This window comes from Platalea leucorodia (assembly GCF_965183815.1).
Source record: "Platalea leucorodia genome assembly, chromosome: 7".
In the NCBI taxonomy this organism is placed as follows: domain Eukaryota; kingdom Metazoa; phylum Chordata; class Aves; order Pelecaniformes; family Threskiornithidae; genus Platalea; species Platalea leucorodia.
Window position 1 is genome coordinate 20,742,012 of NC_138829.1, and position 17,948 is coordinate 20,759,959.

Sequence of the window (17,948 nt, forward strand, 5' to 3'; positions counted from 1 at the left end):
GTTTGTATGATACTTTGCAGATTTGTTGCTCTCTTGGTGTTCAGAGACTGAACTGTGGACAGAATGGTTGAGATGAACAGTCCTAATGGATGGTCCATGAGGCAGGGCAGTATTCTGATGGAAATTAATTTTGAGAGAATTAAAGGTCATTAAAGAATAGTAAGCATGAAGGAAATCCCTTTACTGGCTGCTTCTGCACAACTGGATATAGACAGGCGTTCCATGGAGAGCAAAACTGAAACCAATATCTTGAATCCATGAAGTCCAGTATCTTGAAATCATGAAGTATACTTACCTGACATCAGAAGGCAGTGAACCAAAAGCTATGTTTATTTTAAGGCAGAAATGCAAGGTGAGTTTGGTGAAGCAAAGAGGAGTTTCACCTTCAGTTCTAAATGGAGAAGTGTCACATAACATTTGTGTTTAGACAAGATGTACCAGATTCAGATAATGAAAGACACAGAAGAAAGTCCACATGATCTGGACAGGGTAGATTGATGGGCCGAGGACAATTGTACAAGGTTCAAGAAGGCTCAGTGCCAGGTCCTGCATTTGGGTCACAACAACCCCATGCAATGCTACAGGCTGGGGAGCAGTGGCTGGAGAGCTGCCCGGAGGAAAACGACCTGGAGGTGTTGGTCAGCAGCCAGCTGAATATCAGCCGGCAGTGTGCCCAGGTGGCCAAGAAGGCCAATGGCATCCTGGCTTATATCAGGAATAGTGTGGCCAGCAGGATTAGGAAAGTGATTGTCCCCCTGTACTCGGCACTGGTGAGGCTGCACCTGAAATACTGTGTTCCGTTTTGGGCCCCTCACTCCAAGAAGGACATGGAGGTGCTGGAGCGTGTCCAGAGAAGGGCAACGACGCTGGTGAAGGGTCTGGAGCACAAGTCTGATGAGAGCGGCTGAGGGAGCTGGGGTGGTTTAGCCTGGAGAAGAGGAGGCTGAGGGGAGACCTTATTGCTCTCTACAACTACCTGAAAGGAGGTTGTAGTGAGGTGGGGGTCGGTCTCTTCTCCCAAGTAACAAGCGATAGGACGAGAGGAAATGGCCTCAAGTTGCACCAGGGGAGGTTTAGGTTGGATATTAGGAAAAATTTCTTCACCGAAAAGGCATTGGAACAGGCTGCCCAGGGAAGTGGTTGAGTCCCCATCCCTGGAGGTATCTAAAAGACGTGCAGATGTGGTGCTTAGGGACGTGGTTTAATGGTGGACTTGGCAGTGCTAGGTTAACGGTTGGACTCCATGATCTTAAAGGTCTTTTCCAATCTAAACATTTGTATGATTCTATGATTCTATTCTATGAATGTGTTGACTTTATGAATTAATTGTGCAGTATGTTTCAAAGGTACATTAAACACAAATAGCCTGTGACAGGCACATTAAACTGTTCATGCATGTTCTCACCACAGAAAACAAAGCACAGCCAGTGGCTGGGTGATCCTGTAAAAACTTTTCTTTTGGTTATAGGTCTTTTTATTAAACCTCTTTTCTTGATGGAAGAGACTGGTAGAAAAAGAATTACTCTGGATAATTTCTGTTTACAAAGATTAGGCACTTACATGTTTTTTTCCTGTGCTGCTTTTTCTATTTTAGCTATGATCTACCACTCCCACTGTCACCTCCAAATTAATTTTGTACAGTCTTACAGCAAAAAAATTGATACTGAAGAAACATTTTCCCTGCAGCCATTTTGAGACTGGCTTACAGAGATGCCTTGTGAATGAGTGCATGAGAAGAGTCTGTGTAAGGGGACCAGGAGTAAAAATGGCTACTGCTCCATGCAAGCTGTGTGACAATAAAAAGTTCGTGTATGCAATGGAGGGAACAGGATTTTCATTGAATAATAATTTGAGGGGTTCCACTTTTCCTGAATTGTTGACTGACCAATTGCAAAGTCCTGGACCTCTTAATTATCAGTTTTGTGAGTTTCCTTACTGGATAATTCTCAGGATGCAATTTCTGTGTAACACAATAAATAAGCAGCTGAATGTGTGAGGTTAGTTATGGGAGTCATGTTCTGTCCTTACGTACATAACATGAGATGTATAGTGTAGCTTGCCACAGGGTGCAAGCAAAAGCAGCAATATATGAAATATTTCCTTGGAGAATACTTGGGCTAATAGTGATCTTTTCACACGTTACAAACACTGCTAGAGGTTAAGACTGCGGCCTGTCAAAAGGAGTGTTCGTCACCAAAAAGTCTCTAGCTAACAGTAGGTATACATAAACCAGCAAATTAAAATGGAGCTGGATTATTTGATGCAAACACTAAACATGATCTTTTCTCTTCCTTTCTCTCATCCTGCCTACAGCAGAGTGGGGAAGTGTTCTGCGTCAGTGATCACAAGAAAATCATTACAGTAAACAGAGCTGCAGTGTGCATGCTATGTGAGCAGAAATGCGTAAAGGATGGGGCCCAGATCCTCCTAGACCCTCATTGTCAAGGACCCTTGAAATCAGGGCCTCCATTTCTCTCAGATGGATGAATATTATTTCTTGCCACCCTTACCTTTGGAGTCTGTGAATGTCATGACAGAAAACAAGCTGGATGGTTCTTCTACATCTGTAATGGCAGGTGATGCTTCAAAATGTGGTCTCTCAAAACCCTGCAACTGAATTTCATGCTGGACCCATTTTTAGATGGTTTGGAGTTAGGATGAACAGCCACAGGGCCCAAAACCAAGCAGGCTGTGAGCAAGGAGACAACTGTTTGAGACTGCAAAGGGGAATCCGAGGAACAACGTAGTCATTAGAGTGGGAGCTTGCTCCAGGCATTGAGCTTGTTATACCTGCTTTTGCAGGGGACAGGCATGTCCATGGGTGCACCCGTGTTTGTGTGAAAAAATGCAAGAAATATTAGGTGAAACAATCTCTGTTCAAAAACAAGGCCCTCATACCTCAGTATCACCTTATACCTTGGGAATGGTGGGACCCACCACCACCAGAGCTTCATAAGCCTCAAGTTTAATATCCTGAAGTCTTGTTTCCCTCCTGTGCTATGTGGTGATGACACATGGGCTAGTACCTAACCACCTCACACCAAGACACCCAAGCACACCATGCCTGCACAATGCCCCCAGTGGGGATCCCCGTTGGCCAAAAGGCTTTAGAGTCATCACTAGCTAGAAGTAACCTCTTACTGAGCCAAATGCTATGTAACAGCTTACTGTACAGCCAGGTTATAACCTCAGGCTGCAATGATCTAGCTCAAGCTTTAACTTAATTTTTAATCCATCACCCTTGCACCATACTAAGGCATTTGTTTTGTGGTGTTTTAGAAGGGAAGCTGCTGACATCTGACTCACCATTTCCTGCAGCATGTAGGTGTTTCTTGGAGCTCCATCAAACAGTGACCCATTCTGATGCTGCTCACCATGCCAGCTGCCTCTGAATCACAGCCACGGCCCCAGAGTACTGCTTAAAGCTGGAGCGTCAAGGCTATTCATATAGAATAACAAAAGAGGTATCTAGTAGCTAAATGCACCTACTGTATGTATCCTACTTTGCAACATTTTTGCTTTGGTTTTGCACATTGAAAACAAAGGATGGAATTTAATTTCTGGTAGAACCAGGGTCGTTGCAGTGGAGTTGGACTAAAATAAAAATAGCCGCAAAGATTTGATTCACTGGCTGCAAAACTGAATAGCAGAAGGATTAAATAAATTGTATACGGCAAACAAAGCTTTCCCTGCCCATCGCTAAAAGTTAAAAGCATTACAATAAGTAACATGGTTGTCATGGTGACTGAGTGTTTGTTTATGGTAAAATACATCAGGCAAAGCTGAAATGTTTTTAATTTAAAGCTCAGATGACAGGGAACTGAGTAGTGTAAGCAAGAGCAGAAATATATTTTTGGTAGATACATGCAAGTAACTATTTTTTCCTATGAAAATTCCCGTCACTGCTCAGTGTTTTTCCTGCCCCCTTCTTATCTTCATTCAAGTTCTGAATATGTTTGACTTCTGCCAGCTGAAGGAGCCAGCAAGACAGGTTTAAAGGAAGATGGAAATGGGTGCTACTCATAGGCAGACTCCTGGTAGTAAACAGACAATAGGCCCTCTTATAGCAATGTTTTAAAGAGGAGAATAATCCTTAAAACTGAGTGCTGCACTATACATTCTGTGGTCCTGGCACCTGCAAATACATAAGCACTCAGCTGAATAATCTGCAGCATAGCATTAGTTCATTTTTTTCTCCTGCAATTGTCAGATGACTCAATTGTCTGGGCTCCATAGACTAAAATTCAGTTTTCTTTGACTAAAAATAGCAGTCGTTAAAAAAAAAAAAGTTAATGAAATATTCAATTTGCCTCTATTTAAATGGAGGGGAAAATCCTGTTAAGGGAGGAAGTGTCTGATAGACTAGAAGATAGTTTGCTACATGACTACAAATTACTTGCATGTAAATTATTCTTGTTAAGCTGTAACAGGCCCTACTTCTGCAAGGAGCTTTATGAAACCATTGGGGCGAAGCTGTCCACTTGAATTTGAAAGCAAATTTCCTAGTGACTTCAGCGCCTCTGGTCTCAATCGAAGACTAATGAACAACAGTATCCTCACCTACAGCTGTGTAGTTCCAGATAGTATTTCACATCCATGGCAAAATATCCAATGGACTTTAATAGGAGATTTTCAGGAGGTCTGGGACACCTAGCTCAATTATTTAAGTGTTGGAAGCAAGGAATTTGCAGAAAGCCTAAAGATCATCATAGACATCACCTTGTCCCTCCTTCTCTCTGTCTCTGTTTAAGGGTAATGCATGTGATAAATAGAGGTGAATATCTGAATGATTTGTGTGTGATGACTGCTAGTTTACAGGGGGCTTTTTGGTGGCAGTAGTAGGGAAATCAAATTTATTTTGCATTTAATGATATTTTTAGCAACATACCACTTTAGGCTTTATGATTTTAAACTGACTGGTAAAAAATTAGCTAGTAACAATCATTATAGATTAATAGTCAGAGATAAATCTCATTGAAATCAGTAGTAAGACATACATTAATTTTAACAGGCATGAGATCAAGACTTTAATGGTACATGACACAAGCTAGATACCTTTTGAAGATGTCACTTCTGAATAAAAGAGAAAAAATGTTTAAAGTTCTCTTTCTGTAAGAGAGGAAAAGATGTGGTTTTAGGTTACAGTTGAAAAACTTATCAATCAGATGACTTTGCTAAATAATTTCATTTGTTAGATAATCAGATTTGCAGATTCCTATATAGATTACCAAACTAGTAATTGTTTTCATGCCATTATTAGTAACCACAGCATTATTATTTACAAATTGCATAAGATGAAAATAAATATAAGGGATATGGGAAGTCACTTAATCCACTGGGCTAAGAAGCAGTAAGAACGATTCTGTCAACAATGCTTGAATGCAGACATATCAACATTTTATAGAGGGTTTTTTTTTCCCTATTTTTAAGAGGAATAAAATCCACCACTTTCCTGGGTCCCCTTAGACACCTTTTTAGCAATGCATTGATTTTTCTGAAAGGAGAGCTGGGTGAAACATTTACCATGAAAGTAGCTTTTGGATGAAATTTCCATCTCCCCACTTCATAATGCTGCTGCAAAATAGTATCAGTTTCATGTTTATTGAATTTTCATGAAAACAGTTCTTAGCGTGGGTGAAACTGAAGAGTGAATTTTATTGCTTGGCCTAAGCAGATATGTTAAATCAATATAGCTCAAATTATTTCAATAGTTTGATATTTGTTACAACCCAAAGCGTGTGCCTTTTAAAACAGTTGAAAGTTCCTCAAGGTCTCCATTTTGCGCAGTGCAACATGTTTGAGATGCAAAACTGGGAAGTGATATGCAATTAGATTAAGGCTAAAATTCATCCAAATAGGAATACTTGACTGCTGAAGGCTCGGTTCCAGTGAGAGCTGCAAGTATTCAGCCCTTAGGAAGCGAGCAAGGAGACCTTGTGAACATTTATATCTCGAAAACTTTTGAGATGGCTTTCTTGGGAGGTGACACAGAAATCAACAGACCTGAGACCTAATCGTAGTTCTGCTACTGACTACCTGTAGTACAGGCAGCACAGATACAGACAAACATGGTAAACAGCACTGACATCTGCTTTCTTTGACTGGTCTTACTTTTGAAGCCGAAGAAATACTTGCAATAATGAAAAGTTCGTTCCTTCATCTTGGTCCTAATAGTTCTGAACGATGCCATGGGCTCTGTCATGAGGATATTTGGCCTCCTAGAAGGTGGACTGAGATCCCCCCACCCATCTCTTGTAGTCCATAAAACCTTCCATTGCACTGGGCAGGAGTTGCATGCACATTTTTCGGAGCACTACGGTTCATTTTTTCCATCCTTTATAGGTTTCCCCTTATGTTTGTCACTGTAATATTTGAGCATATTATCCACCTCCCAGTCAGGCGCCAGTGGTAGCATTGTGGAGAAAACAAATGGTCACATAATTTCCTTTGTGTTTTGCTGCATTTAAAGCTGCTATTTTTTTCTTACCATTTAATTTCATTATATAATTCAGATCTGAAACACTAGCCTGTGAGTTTCCACTGGAGTGCGTTAAAAGGGTATCTGATTTCCCGTCTGTTTCGCCCGCCTGCTTTCTAACTGTTCAACAGAAACAGAAAATTAAGGATACAGATTTTCAGCACAACGGCAGGGAGAAAGCTAAAACACTAAATGTGCCGAGGCTTTGCTTATGTGAAATCAGGCATGTTCCTGCCTGTCAGCACGGGCTGGGGTCTGGAGCAGCTGCGAGTCACCTGCCCAGCCTCCAGCCCCGCACAACTACTCACCCTGCACAGCCGATGCTAATATGTTGTGACGGAAGGGTCACAGGTGAAATAGAAGACCTCTTTTTCCTAATCCAGGCTAAATTACCTTTCCAATAACATATGGGTGCAACGTCCAGGGGGCGTCAGGGTTTAACCACGAAGGTTAGGTTATTCAGAATGCAGAAATTACAGAAGTGATGACACACAATTCATTCAAATAAGTGCTTGTTTTCTAAGAAGGATGAATACTGCGCCTCTGTTGGAGGCCAGCTGGAGTTCTGGACAGTCATGAAAATCAGGCTTTTTATGCGTAAAGATCAACCACAAACCAAACCCAGGCATATTAAGCACAAATGTCGCTTTGTAGAGAAATGAAAAAAATAGGCTGGAATTTCAACAGCTCATAAATGAGATTTTTCTTTTGATGGAATCCTGGTCTTCACTAACTTTCGTTGGTGGTTTTCTGCCTCAGACCTAAATTAAGAATGATTGTAGTTAAGCTTGACTAGATGTCCTCTGGCTACTCTCTAGAAAGGCAAATAAGACTCCTAGAAAGTGTTAGCACACGTACAAAACACAATTCTAAACACTAAAAAGGCTCCTACTACTAACACCAGAGAGCCTTTGTTCAAACACTATTTCTTTTTTGATGAGTTTTTGCTGCGTTAAGACAATGATCCCTTAGCTTTTTTATTCTGAAGAATACTGGTCCAGAAAGCCATAGTATTTCTCAGCAATTTCAGAATGTTTGAGCTTTTTGATATCTTTAATGTATTTTTTTGGCAGCAGTTAACGCTTAGGTGAGTCCCATGTTCTTATTTATTGGAGTATTATACAGTTTTGAATAAGTCTTTCATAATACTAAAGGTTACAGCACAGGGAGTTTCATAATCTTGTGTGGTGTTTATCTGTAGCTAAACAGTCCCAGACCATCTGCCAGGATAGCTTTTCCTTGATTATGGATCAGAACAATTATAGTGACAATGAATAATTATTTTCCATGATGAACCAGGAGGTGGATGACTCAAAAGACTAGTAATGCCTAGGAAACAAGCCTTTGACTTCCAGTTCACTTGTTCAAATGCAGCTTGAGCCATGATGGACCAGAAATCTGGCCCAACTAACTCTTGGGGTACCATATGGAATAAGCTTGGTCATATTATTTTGGTTGTTGTGGCACTTTATGAGAAAGTATGGAAGAATGCGAAAAGAGCCAACAACCTCAGGACAGAGTCAAAATCAAGTTAAGGTAGATAAAACAATCTGAGGAAGGATTATGTATACCTATCTCTGTCCATCATTTGCTTTCTCCTGTTCTTTAACTGAATGTATTTACACACTGGGGCATGGGGCGATATGCAACTCACCATCAGACAAATATATAGCAACATCTCCCCCCACCCTGCAAATTATGACATTTTACTGAGTAAGAATAGATTTAGGCATTTTTATTAGCTATCTTAGCTGAAACGTTGTGAAAACAGTAGGACATGGAGAGTGGGCTCTGTTACAGTGAGTTAGAGCTGCCCTGAGCCTGCACTTGTCCTGGGAGATGGGCAGACTAGAATACAGTCCTAACGTGGGTGCCCAAAAATGCTTCTACCCTGAGCTCTCCACACCTATGAGAGCTGCAGAAAGAAAAGAGCTGTGAATATAGCTGGCTGGAGTTGCAGTGCTGCTGCAGGGGGAAAGCACTGGGCTGGGCAAATGCCTGCCTTGGCAGGAAGGGTTGCCTGATATTGTTGTACTTCAGGAATTAGATGTCATGCATTGCTCTCTTTATCTCCTTTATTATTTTTTTCCTTCTTTCCTCCTTTTAAGATAATAGCGTTAAGCCAATTGATTCTTTTTTCAGAGAAAGTCAAGGCAGAAAAGTGAGTTTTGTTTTCCCTGGGCAGATCCTTCAGCTGGCATTTTATTAGGGAACCCTTTAAATTTGAAACCAACCCTTGTTGCTGTCAGTCAGTGGTTGGCAGAGAGATTACAATAATAACATTAAACATCTAGCTCCATGGCAGTAATATGATGCATCAAGAAAAGGACTGCTCCTAGTGGGCATGGAAAAATGTCCAGTATTTAAGTGTCTCTCCTGGCACACAAGGGAACCAGGCACCCAGGCTGAGACTGCATCTGCTGAGGACCATTCGCAAAGCCGCTGAAATACAAGCGTAATAGAAGAGGCAATGGGAAATCAGTCCTTGCAAATGGTTATGAAAATAATAACTATTTATACACATAATGTATAAGCTTTCATCTGCATGTCTCAAGTGGTTTTATAAACACCAATGAATTAAGTTTCAATGCACCCTTGTGAGATATTTTACTCCCATTTTGCTCCCATAATTAATGTATAAATAAATGCACAGGGAGCTGAAGTGATATGGCAATAGGAGTGCTGTAGGTTTATGTGATATAGTATAAAAATAAGGCCTAATGGTCCCAGCTCTCTGCACCACAGCCATTAGATCCTTGGGCTTCCAAGGGCATCAGTTAATAAACTCAGGGCTTGTCAGATTGTTCAACTGCCCTTCTCATAAAGGATGGAAAGAAACAAGGGAAATTATTAGAATTTCTGTGCAACAATTCAGATTATATTCCCATCAATTAGCTGATGGCTAGCTAGTTGCATTTGTTTTCCAGGTTACTTAAAGAGATGTTTCCCCAGGCATGATGATCTCTCTCCCCTATTAAAAATACAGGCAGAGATACCCCTCTGAAATTGTTTAAAAACTATGCAAAGGTTAGAGAGAATTATTATATATAATGACCAGCAATTATATATAATGACCAGCAATATGAAAAGACTGAGAGATTTATACTGAACTCCTTTCTCCTTGAATTCTCACTGGCTCCAAAGGATTTCAGGTTTTGAACAGCTACAGAAAAGATGTATTATAGGATGTCTCTTTTTTGATCTAGCAAGCAGGACAAGTTCTTATTCTTTGAAAAAATTAACTCTGAGTAAAAACAAAATCGGCTGTCTTCCTGTAAGCAAACTCTCCTTTCCCTTTTAATGGTTGCTGTACATGTAAGGAAACTGTTATATCTTCTGGTTTTGATTTTTGCTTCAAAGCTCTGCTTCACTTACAGATGCTTTTCCCATCCTTTTGAATCATTTTGTAGAGGAGATTTTGAAACAAGCTAAAATCCAGTTGGAGCAAATAACTGGCTTTCATAAAAGAAAAAAAATCCTGCTATCTTTTTCACTATTTTTTTTTAATTCAAACTTCAAAAGATCTTTTTCATGTAAGAGCAAGTTTAAAAAATCGGTAATTTTACACAGAGAGAAATGTGCTGTGTCTGTGGTTTCCTTTGTTCCCTCTACCGTTCTTGAAGGTTTTGTACTTTATCACCTTACCTGCTGCAGTTCAGGGTTGCTGTCTCTCCAGAAGAGCTCTTTGAAAGACAGATCTGATTCTCCATGTCCTTACTCTAGCCTTAACTCTCCTGCTGTTTCCCTGATTTCAGGAGAGTACTCCTGATTTACGCCACTGGGGAAGGAAGAGTGTCTGGAAATGACAGCAGGGGGTTGGAGGTATGGCAGGCAGCTCAGAAGCCCTGAATAACAGCTCTGCATCTCACTGACAACCTTCACTTTCTGCTTAATTCTGGACTTCAGTCCTAATCATGTAGAGCCTATCTTTATTGTGTAGATAATAAACAACAGTAAATACCAACTTCTGTATGAGGGGTGAAGCCCAGCCTTCTGCACAAGTAGCTTTGCTTACAGTACACGGGGAGAGAGAAATTCTGACATGCACAGTTTGCATTGCGCTGGCTTTCTCTCTTCTTCCTTCTAGAAACACAGGGATGATGCTAATAATTTCATTTTTAATTTTATTTTTCTTCAGTTCCAGTTTCAAAATATTAGCGGCTCCTACACCCTTAAAAGCTTTATCAAACCTATGGACACACATAAATCTGCTTCTAGAAATGTGAAATGTCTTTTGGGGTGATTATCAGAAGCTTATAAAAGATTTAGGAGCACAAATTATTAGGCTTTTGAAATATTTGTCTCCTGTTTTAACCCTTTTTACCTATACATCTGGTGGTTTTATACAAGGCAGTACTGTTGTTTCAGTTTCTTCATAGCTTGGCAGACTGGCCAAGAGAGAGCTGTCAGTCAGCTCAAACAGCACCTATAGCAGCCTTGTTAGTGTGTTTGAAACCGAGATCCATCCCAGATCTTTCATATATTAATCTTTTTCCACTCCTTTACTCACTCATGCCACTGAATACTTCCCTTGACTCCCTCTTCCTCAGCTGTGAGAGCCACTGTCATGGGTACAAGGCTTAAAAAATAAGCTTTTAGCTTGCTGTGTCAAGTGATGTATTAGTAAGCAGGATTTACTTGATAAGATATACCCTCATTACAAGTTTAACTAACTGGAGAGAAACTGGACTGGCCTCACGTCGTTCTTCTTTGAAGATCATCTTCTTTGAATACCCCCAGTGCAGATCCCTCAGTTACCATGTCTCTGTACTTCTATCTGCTTCTCCATGCTGAAATATTCTCTCAGAGCTAGTTGTGTCACTGGTGGAAAAGCTGTCATTCAGGGAGAAACTGGGGGAGGGACAGTGAAGGACTTCAACCATTCAAAGTCAGCTTACCTTCATCATTTCTGCAAACTAATTTAATTCTGAATGAAAGTAGCCTTGTGAATTGTTTCCATTGTAGGTAAGTAGCACTGCAGCATTGCTTGAACATACGCCTTCAGTCAAGTCAATTAGCCGGAATACAGAGCACTTCCCAACATGGGTCACAGGTTTTCCAGATATATGACAAGGGATTAAAGTTTATTCCAGGGGAGACTCCTATTTAACTGTATATTAATAAAATATACCTTCAGCACTGACAGGGGTAAATAATGCCCAGCACTGCCTGCAGGGTAATTAGGCTTTATATGATACTGTGCATAAGCTGATGAAGTTTTCTAATTAGTACATTTCATACACACAATTAGAAATAAAATGTGAACCTGAAAAAGAAACTGATTGAAAAATCCTTCCTGTGGCTGGAGCTTGGTGGGAAGTTTTGTTCAGCTCAGAGTTGCAGTAGGTGGCTCGTCTACGCTTCATGCCTTCATGGTTTCCTCCATGGCTGTGCAGGATGGGATCACAGCCTTGGATCTCTTTTGCCTTACAGTTTTTCTGCTAGAGAAAGGATGTGGAGCATTAACAATGTCCTTGAGTTCACCTGCTTTCTCCATCTTTTTTTTGGAGTTGTGCCTGTGGGTATTTTATTAAAGGCTTAAGGTCGTTATAGGGGTTTGGGGAGATCTCTTATGGTGTGGGGGAGTAAGGGGCAATAGGTACTCCATGGATGTTTCTGTGCCTCCCGCTGTGCAGTCAAGTTTTCGGAGCTCATATGTTCTCTTCTGGTCTTACATTGCTACTGTCCCAGTCTTTTTAATTGACATGGAAAGGTTTTCACATGTTCATGTGTCACAGAAAGCTGGTTTTGAAAGTAGAGTTTTTAAAGGGGTTTCAGGAGTCCGAAAGGGAGAAAACAAACAGAAAAGGGAATGTGAATGGCAAAACGTACAGCCGAGGCAATTTTAGCTAGCAGGCACAAGCCTTTCTGAGATGCCATGATACAGGGGAAGCTTGTGTTAAAATAAAGTGCCCAGGGTAATAAAGAAAATGGCAATTTCTCAATTCATTGTTGGAACTGGACTTCCAAGGAAGTGAAGTAATTGAAATCAGACACTATTAGCCAGAAGGGAAAGCATAAATCACTAGCTGGAGGAAAATGAAATGACAAATGGATGGGAGTGCTGGGGAATAGGCACTAGTACAGCTAAAATGACAACAACAACAACAAAAGATAAAACCTATAGCTGTTCTATAGAGCCCAGTTTTGTGGGTGGAGAGAAATGAGATATCCTGGTTTACTTATTTTTAATAATTTGGACAGTTGATTTCTGACTACACACTTCCTACTTTTATTTTGCTCGTGTTTACTCACAATTGTGGACAGATTTAGAAATTGAGAACATATTTGGAAAGCCTCTTCTGATGTCAGCGGAGTTTCTTGGATTTGATGGGCAATGTGTATTCCTGCATAACCACCACTATTCTCCATACATGTAATAATTTCATCCTACTGAAGACAGTGGCCATTTTGTAGTAGATTCAATTGTTGCGCGCTCCAGACTTACAACTATACTTCAAGCTGGGACTCTTTTTCATGGAAACTGGACTCCAGACTTTTTGACTGCTTTTAGTCTGAAATGATTTCAGTTTAGATTGCAAAATGCCTTTTATGATAAGGAAACATGAAGTTACAGAAGGCAAACTTCTCCTCAAAAGTAATTCTTACCTACAGACTGCAGTGTTTGAATGTAAATCTGACATGCTGTAGTTGTTTCACCAAAAAGACCCAAATCCCCAAACCAACAATATCTATATGTTTAAAGGGCATTATTTAGATACAGAAAGGCTGACCTGACACAGCACAGCACTTTCTCCTAAAGGTCTTTTTCTCTGACATGTTTTTAACACAATATGACATAAAAGTAAATACTTAACCTTTTGTCTCCTTCATAGGAGCCTGCATAAAGCATTCACCATATGCTTCAAAACCCTTTACTGCGCAGATTCTCCTGAATCTCAAGTGAATATCCTATTTCATCCACAGCTAGCAGTCTTACTGGGCTGTGGTGGGTTGACCTTGGCTGGACACCCCGTGCCCACCAAACCTGCTCTGTCACTCCCCTCCTCAGCTGGACAGGGGAGAGAAAATATAATGAAAGGCTCATGGGTCGAGATAAGGACAGGGACATCACTCACCAATTACAGTCATGGGAAAAACAGACTTGACTCAAGGCAATTAATTTAATTTATTACCAATCAAATCAGAGTAGGACAATGACAAATAAAACCAAATCTTAAAACACCTTCGCCCCTCCCTTCTTTCTGGGCTCAACTTCACTGCCGATTTCTCTACCTCCTCCCCTCCCGGGCGGTGCAGGAGGACAGGGAAAGGGTGCTGCGGTCAGTTCATCACACGCTGTCTCTGCCGCTCCTTCCTCCTCAGGGGGAGGACTCCTCACACTCTTCCCCCGCTCCAGCGTAGGGTCCATCCCATGGGAGCCAGTCCTCCATGAACTTCTCCAACGTGGGTCCTTCCCACAGGCTGCAGTACTTCATGAACTGCTCCAGCGTGGGTCCCTTCCATGGGGTGCAGTCCTTCAGGAACAGACTGCCCCAGCGTGGGTCCCCCACAGGGTCACAAGTCCTGCCAGCAAACCTGCTCCAGCGTGGGCTTCTCTCTCCACAGGTCCTGCCAGGAGCCTGCTCCAGCACGGGCTACCCACAGGGTCACAGCCTCCTTCGGTCACATCCACTGGCTCTGGTGTGGGGTCCCCACGGGCTGCAGGTGGATCTCTGCTCCACCGTTAACCTCCCTGGGCTGCAGGGGGACAGCCTGCCTCACCATGGGTTTCACCATGGGCTGCAGGGAAATCTCTGCTCCGGCGCCTGGAGCACCTCCTCCCCCTCCTTCTTCACTGACCTTGGTGTCTGCAGGGCTGTTCCTCTCACATGTTCTCACTCCTCTCTCTGGCTGCAGTTGGGCAGGTGTTTTTCCCCCCTTAAATACATTATCACAGAGGTGCTACCACCATCACTGAAGGGCTTGGCCTTGGCCAGTGGCGGGTCCATCTTGCAGCCAGCTGGCATTGGCTCTATCAGACATGGGGGAAGCTTCTCGCAGCTTCTCACAGAAGCCACCCCTGTAGCCCCCCTGCTACCAAAACCTTGCAATGCAAACCCAATACATAGGGAAACCAACTCATCTATGCTTTGGACCTCTGACTTCTGCTGTAACTATTCAATCTGTCTTTCTGTTTCTGTACGTGACATTTTCTGCCCTTTCATTCATTCCAAATAGGTTTTCTCTTTAACCTTGTGGTACCAAAACATTTCATTGTATTTGAAAGTAATGGCACTTGGTAATTGGCGATGCACCAAGGGGTAAAGGGCACCTCCAGTAATTTACTTGAATGCTGTCTGTATGAAAGCTGAAATAATTCGATTCTTCAGTGAACAGGTATGAGCATACTAACAGTATCTTCCAAGCCATTAGTGTAAAGAGGCTGATAGCAGGCTGCCTTGGCTCTGCACTTTCCCTTTCACTTTTTTAGTTCAAATTAATAATGAACAGCTATTAATAAGGAGGATAAGCAGTAAAAGTTTAAAAGGGTTTGGAAGGATTTTTCATAGTTGTTTTTGTTGGCAAGGCTATATAGTAACATTATTGTAAGTCTACATTTCAATATTTAATAAAAAATAGTCAGGAGCTTTTAAGGTTATGAATAATTTTCTGTCTATTTTAAAGTTCAAAATGTTTCACATGATGAAATTGTAGTTTTCTGGCCAATCCTAAGTATTACCTGTACGCACACATGGCAGAAGAAGAAAATGAAGTATAAATACATGTTTTTGTGTGGACATGAGTGGATACAAAAGGGAGTGTGTACAAGCATCATTGTGGATTAAATGGCAATGTAAGCCATGGGGCTGTGTACAGGGCTGAGAGAAGTTAAAAAGCATATGATGCTTGAACAAAATTATTGAAATATATGATTGACGATATGACTTTACATGAATTGTCTAGTGTGTCTTAAGTTTCCCCTTCTTCAAAATGGAAATGATGAATGCATTCTGTGGAGCAATTTGAGGTCTTTAAATATTTGTTCCAGGCAAGGAGGGAGAGGCAGAACAGGGAATCTTGCAAGCTGCTATTATTTTCTTCTGTTGATATAAAAATGTAAAGATTCATTTTGACCAAGTCTATAACTTTTAAGTTAGTCTTGCTCACTTTAGTAGGCATTATTATCTAATCATTATCAAAACATAAGCTAAGTCTATGTATTTTGTTAAGTTACAGGTGAGAATTATTTGCCTAAACAGAAAAAGAAGGGAGTAAGGGGAGAGGCACAGGTACGTGAAGTGACTTGCATAATGATCTGGCTGAGAATCCCCACCAGAAATAGAAGAGCTTTCTAGATATATATTTTGATATGTAGTGCTTTTTTTTTGTCTACTGTTTCTCATTCAGAACAATTCTTCCTTATTTGCATGTCATTATACAATGCTGATGGGCTTCTTAGTGACAAGAATAAGTCTGCAGGTTCAGCAATAGTTCAGCTACACAGATAAATGTTCGTTCATTCTTAATGGCATTAGTTTGGGTGACATTTGGCTTCCAGTGCACACCCTTCATGCTCAATTATGGTGGAATAGATAAAGAATTGGAGGACAGAGTCATGTCCGTGTTCCTGAATGAAGAGTCGTTATGTCATGCTTATAGAGACTGAAGTGTCATTCAAGTGAATTAATTGTAACAATCTGTTTTCCAATTCAGTCTGCCAATTAGTCCCTTTTCAGAATAGTCAGCTTTGATTTTGTTTACAGATTTTGTACAAACTTTGCACCAGACCCATAACCGTGTCACCAATTCACTGCCTCTTTGAGGGTATAGGGAGACAGCTTTCCAAGTGTGGAGGTTCCAGCAGCACTGAGCCTGGAGTGGGGGATCTCCATTCTCTGCCATTGCCTGAGAGCATCAGGGCAAGTCTATCTGCCTGAGTCACGGATCAAATTTCTGAATATGGATAATGAATGAGGCATCCCAAGTGACTCTGGTTCTCAGTCTTTCCAGTTCTGAAATCTTAATCTGTCTGTCTGTAGTGCATAAGATCTAGTTCATGGAAGTGATAGTTTAACTGTTTTTCATAAAGCATTATGATCCATTCACGTTGGAGTCTATAGGGCAAAAAAAGCTGAACATGGCTCCTGTCTGTCAATGTGGATGTATGGAAATAGTAACATATTTTCTTGTTAGGCTGAAGTTCCTTTTTATACTCATAACAGTAATATTTGTTGCTATGAGAGTTGCCTTCAGACTGCAGCTGAATTTCACACATGCTGGCGGGGTGCCTTTATCCTCAGCTCCCTTAGAATTATGTACTTCTGTGCTAATACTTTTTTGGCCTCCACATCAAAACTTTAAAACAACTCTGTCCCTTTGGACATTTTAAGGTTAATATCAACTATATTTTTTCCTTCTATAAACCTAAATATAGTAAGATATAACAATCATTAACACACTTTTCCATTAGTGGGTTATCTCCAAATTAATCCTACAAATAACTAGTACTAAACCTTGAAGGACTCAAGACAAATTCAGAGCATGAATAAACAGGATCTGGATTTACATCTCGTTACAGCAAGTCTGAAACTGGCTCTTATACTTCTTTAATGTCCAGCGTAGTTTAACTAATGGTGGTCTTGAATCAAATGTTGGATGGATGTGTGCATACAGGTGTATGTGTATGAAACTACATTATTTCTATCAAAAGATATTTCATTGGATTTTTAAAGAGGAGTGAAGAACGCCAGGTTGAGGGAGGATTTTTTTTAATTGAAACATGTTAGGTGTCTCATGGTTGTTCAATGAATGAATCCATCATGATAGTGCTGTCTCCAGGGAAACTTTGAAAGCTATTACCTAGAAACTCAATGAAGATCAATTATCTCCTGCCACCTGCACATGTGCAATAGGTTTAAAGAATGGCAACTGCATGTAATGGAAATAGTGGCAAAGATAAGTTTTTTTTCTCCTTCAGTATATCAGTCATAGTAATCAGCTACTTCTTTCTGTGTCCTAATAGATGAATTATGAGGAGAAAGTGCTTCGAATACAAGGAGAGATATTGTCTTGCCAACATACACCCCTTTGCTATATGATATCGAAGTATCTTTACAAAAGGTAAGTCTTTCTCTGTGCCAGTGTGCCATCAAGAGCAACCTCAAAGCAAAGAAGGTCCCTTACTAGCTAGCTTCCTACCACAGAGCAGACTTTCTCTGATGGCTCAGCCAAAAACTGTGTCTTGGGTTTGCTTAATCAGCAAGCGCTGCTAATTGCCAGCAATGGCAAAGCACAGGGAGATTCAGAGCCCTCCCTTCAGCCCAGTAAGAGACGAAAAGATTTTTAACAGGTGAAGGAACGGCATGAACCCCTGCAGAAGTGATTCCTTTAATGATTCATGGATCTAATTATTATTGTTATTAATGATGATACAGTGCTTAAAGCCATTAGTAGAAATCTTAAATAAATGCAGGGCAAGCACTTTTTATATAGCCTGGAATTACACAGTCTAAGGGATATTCATAAC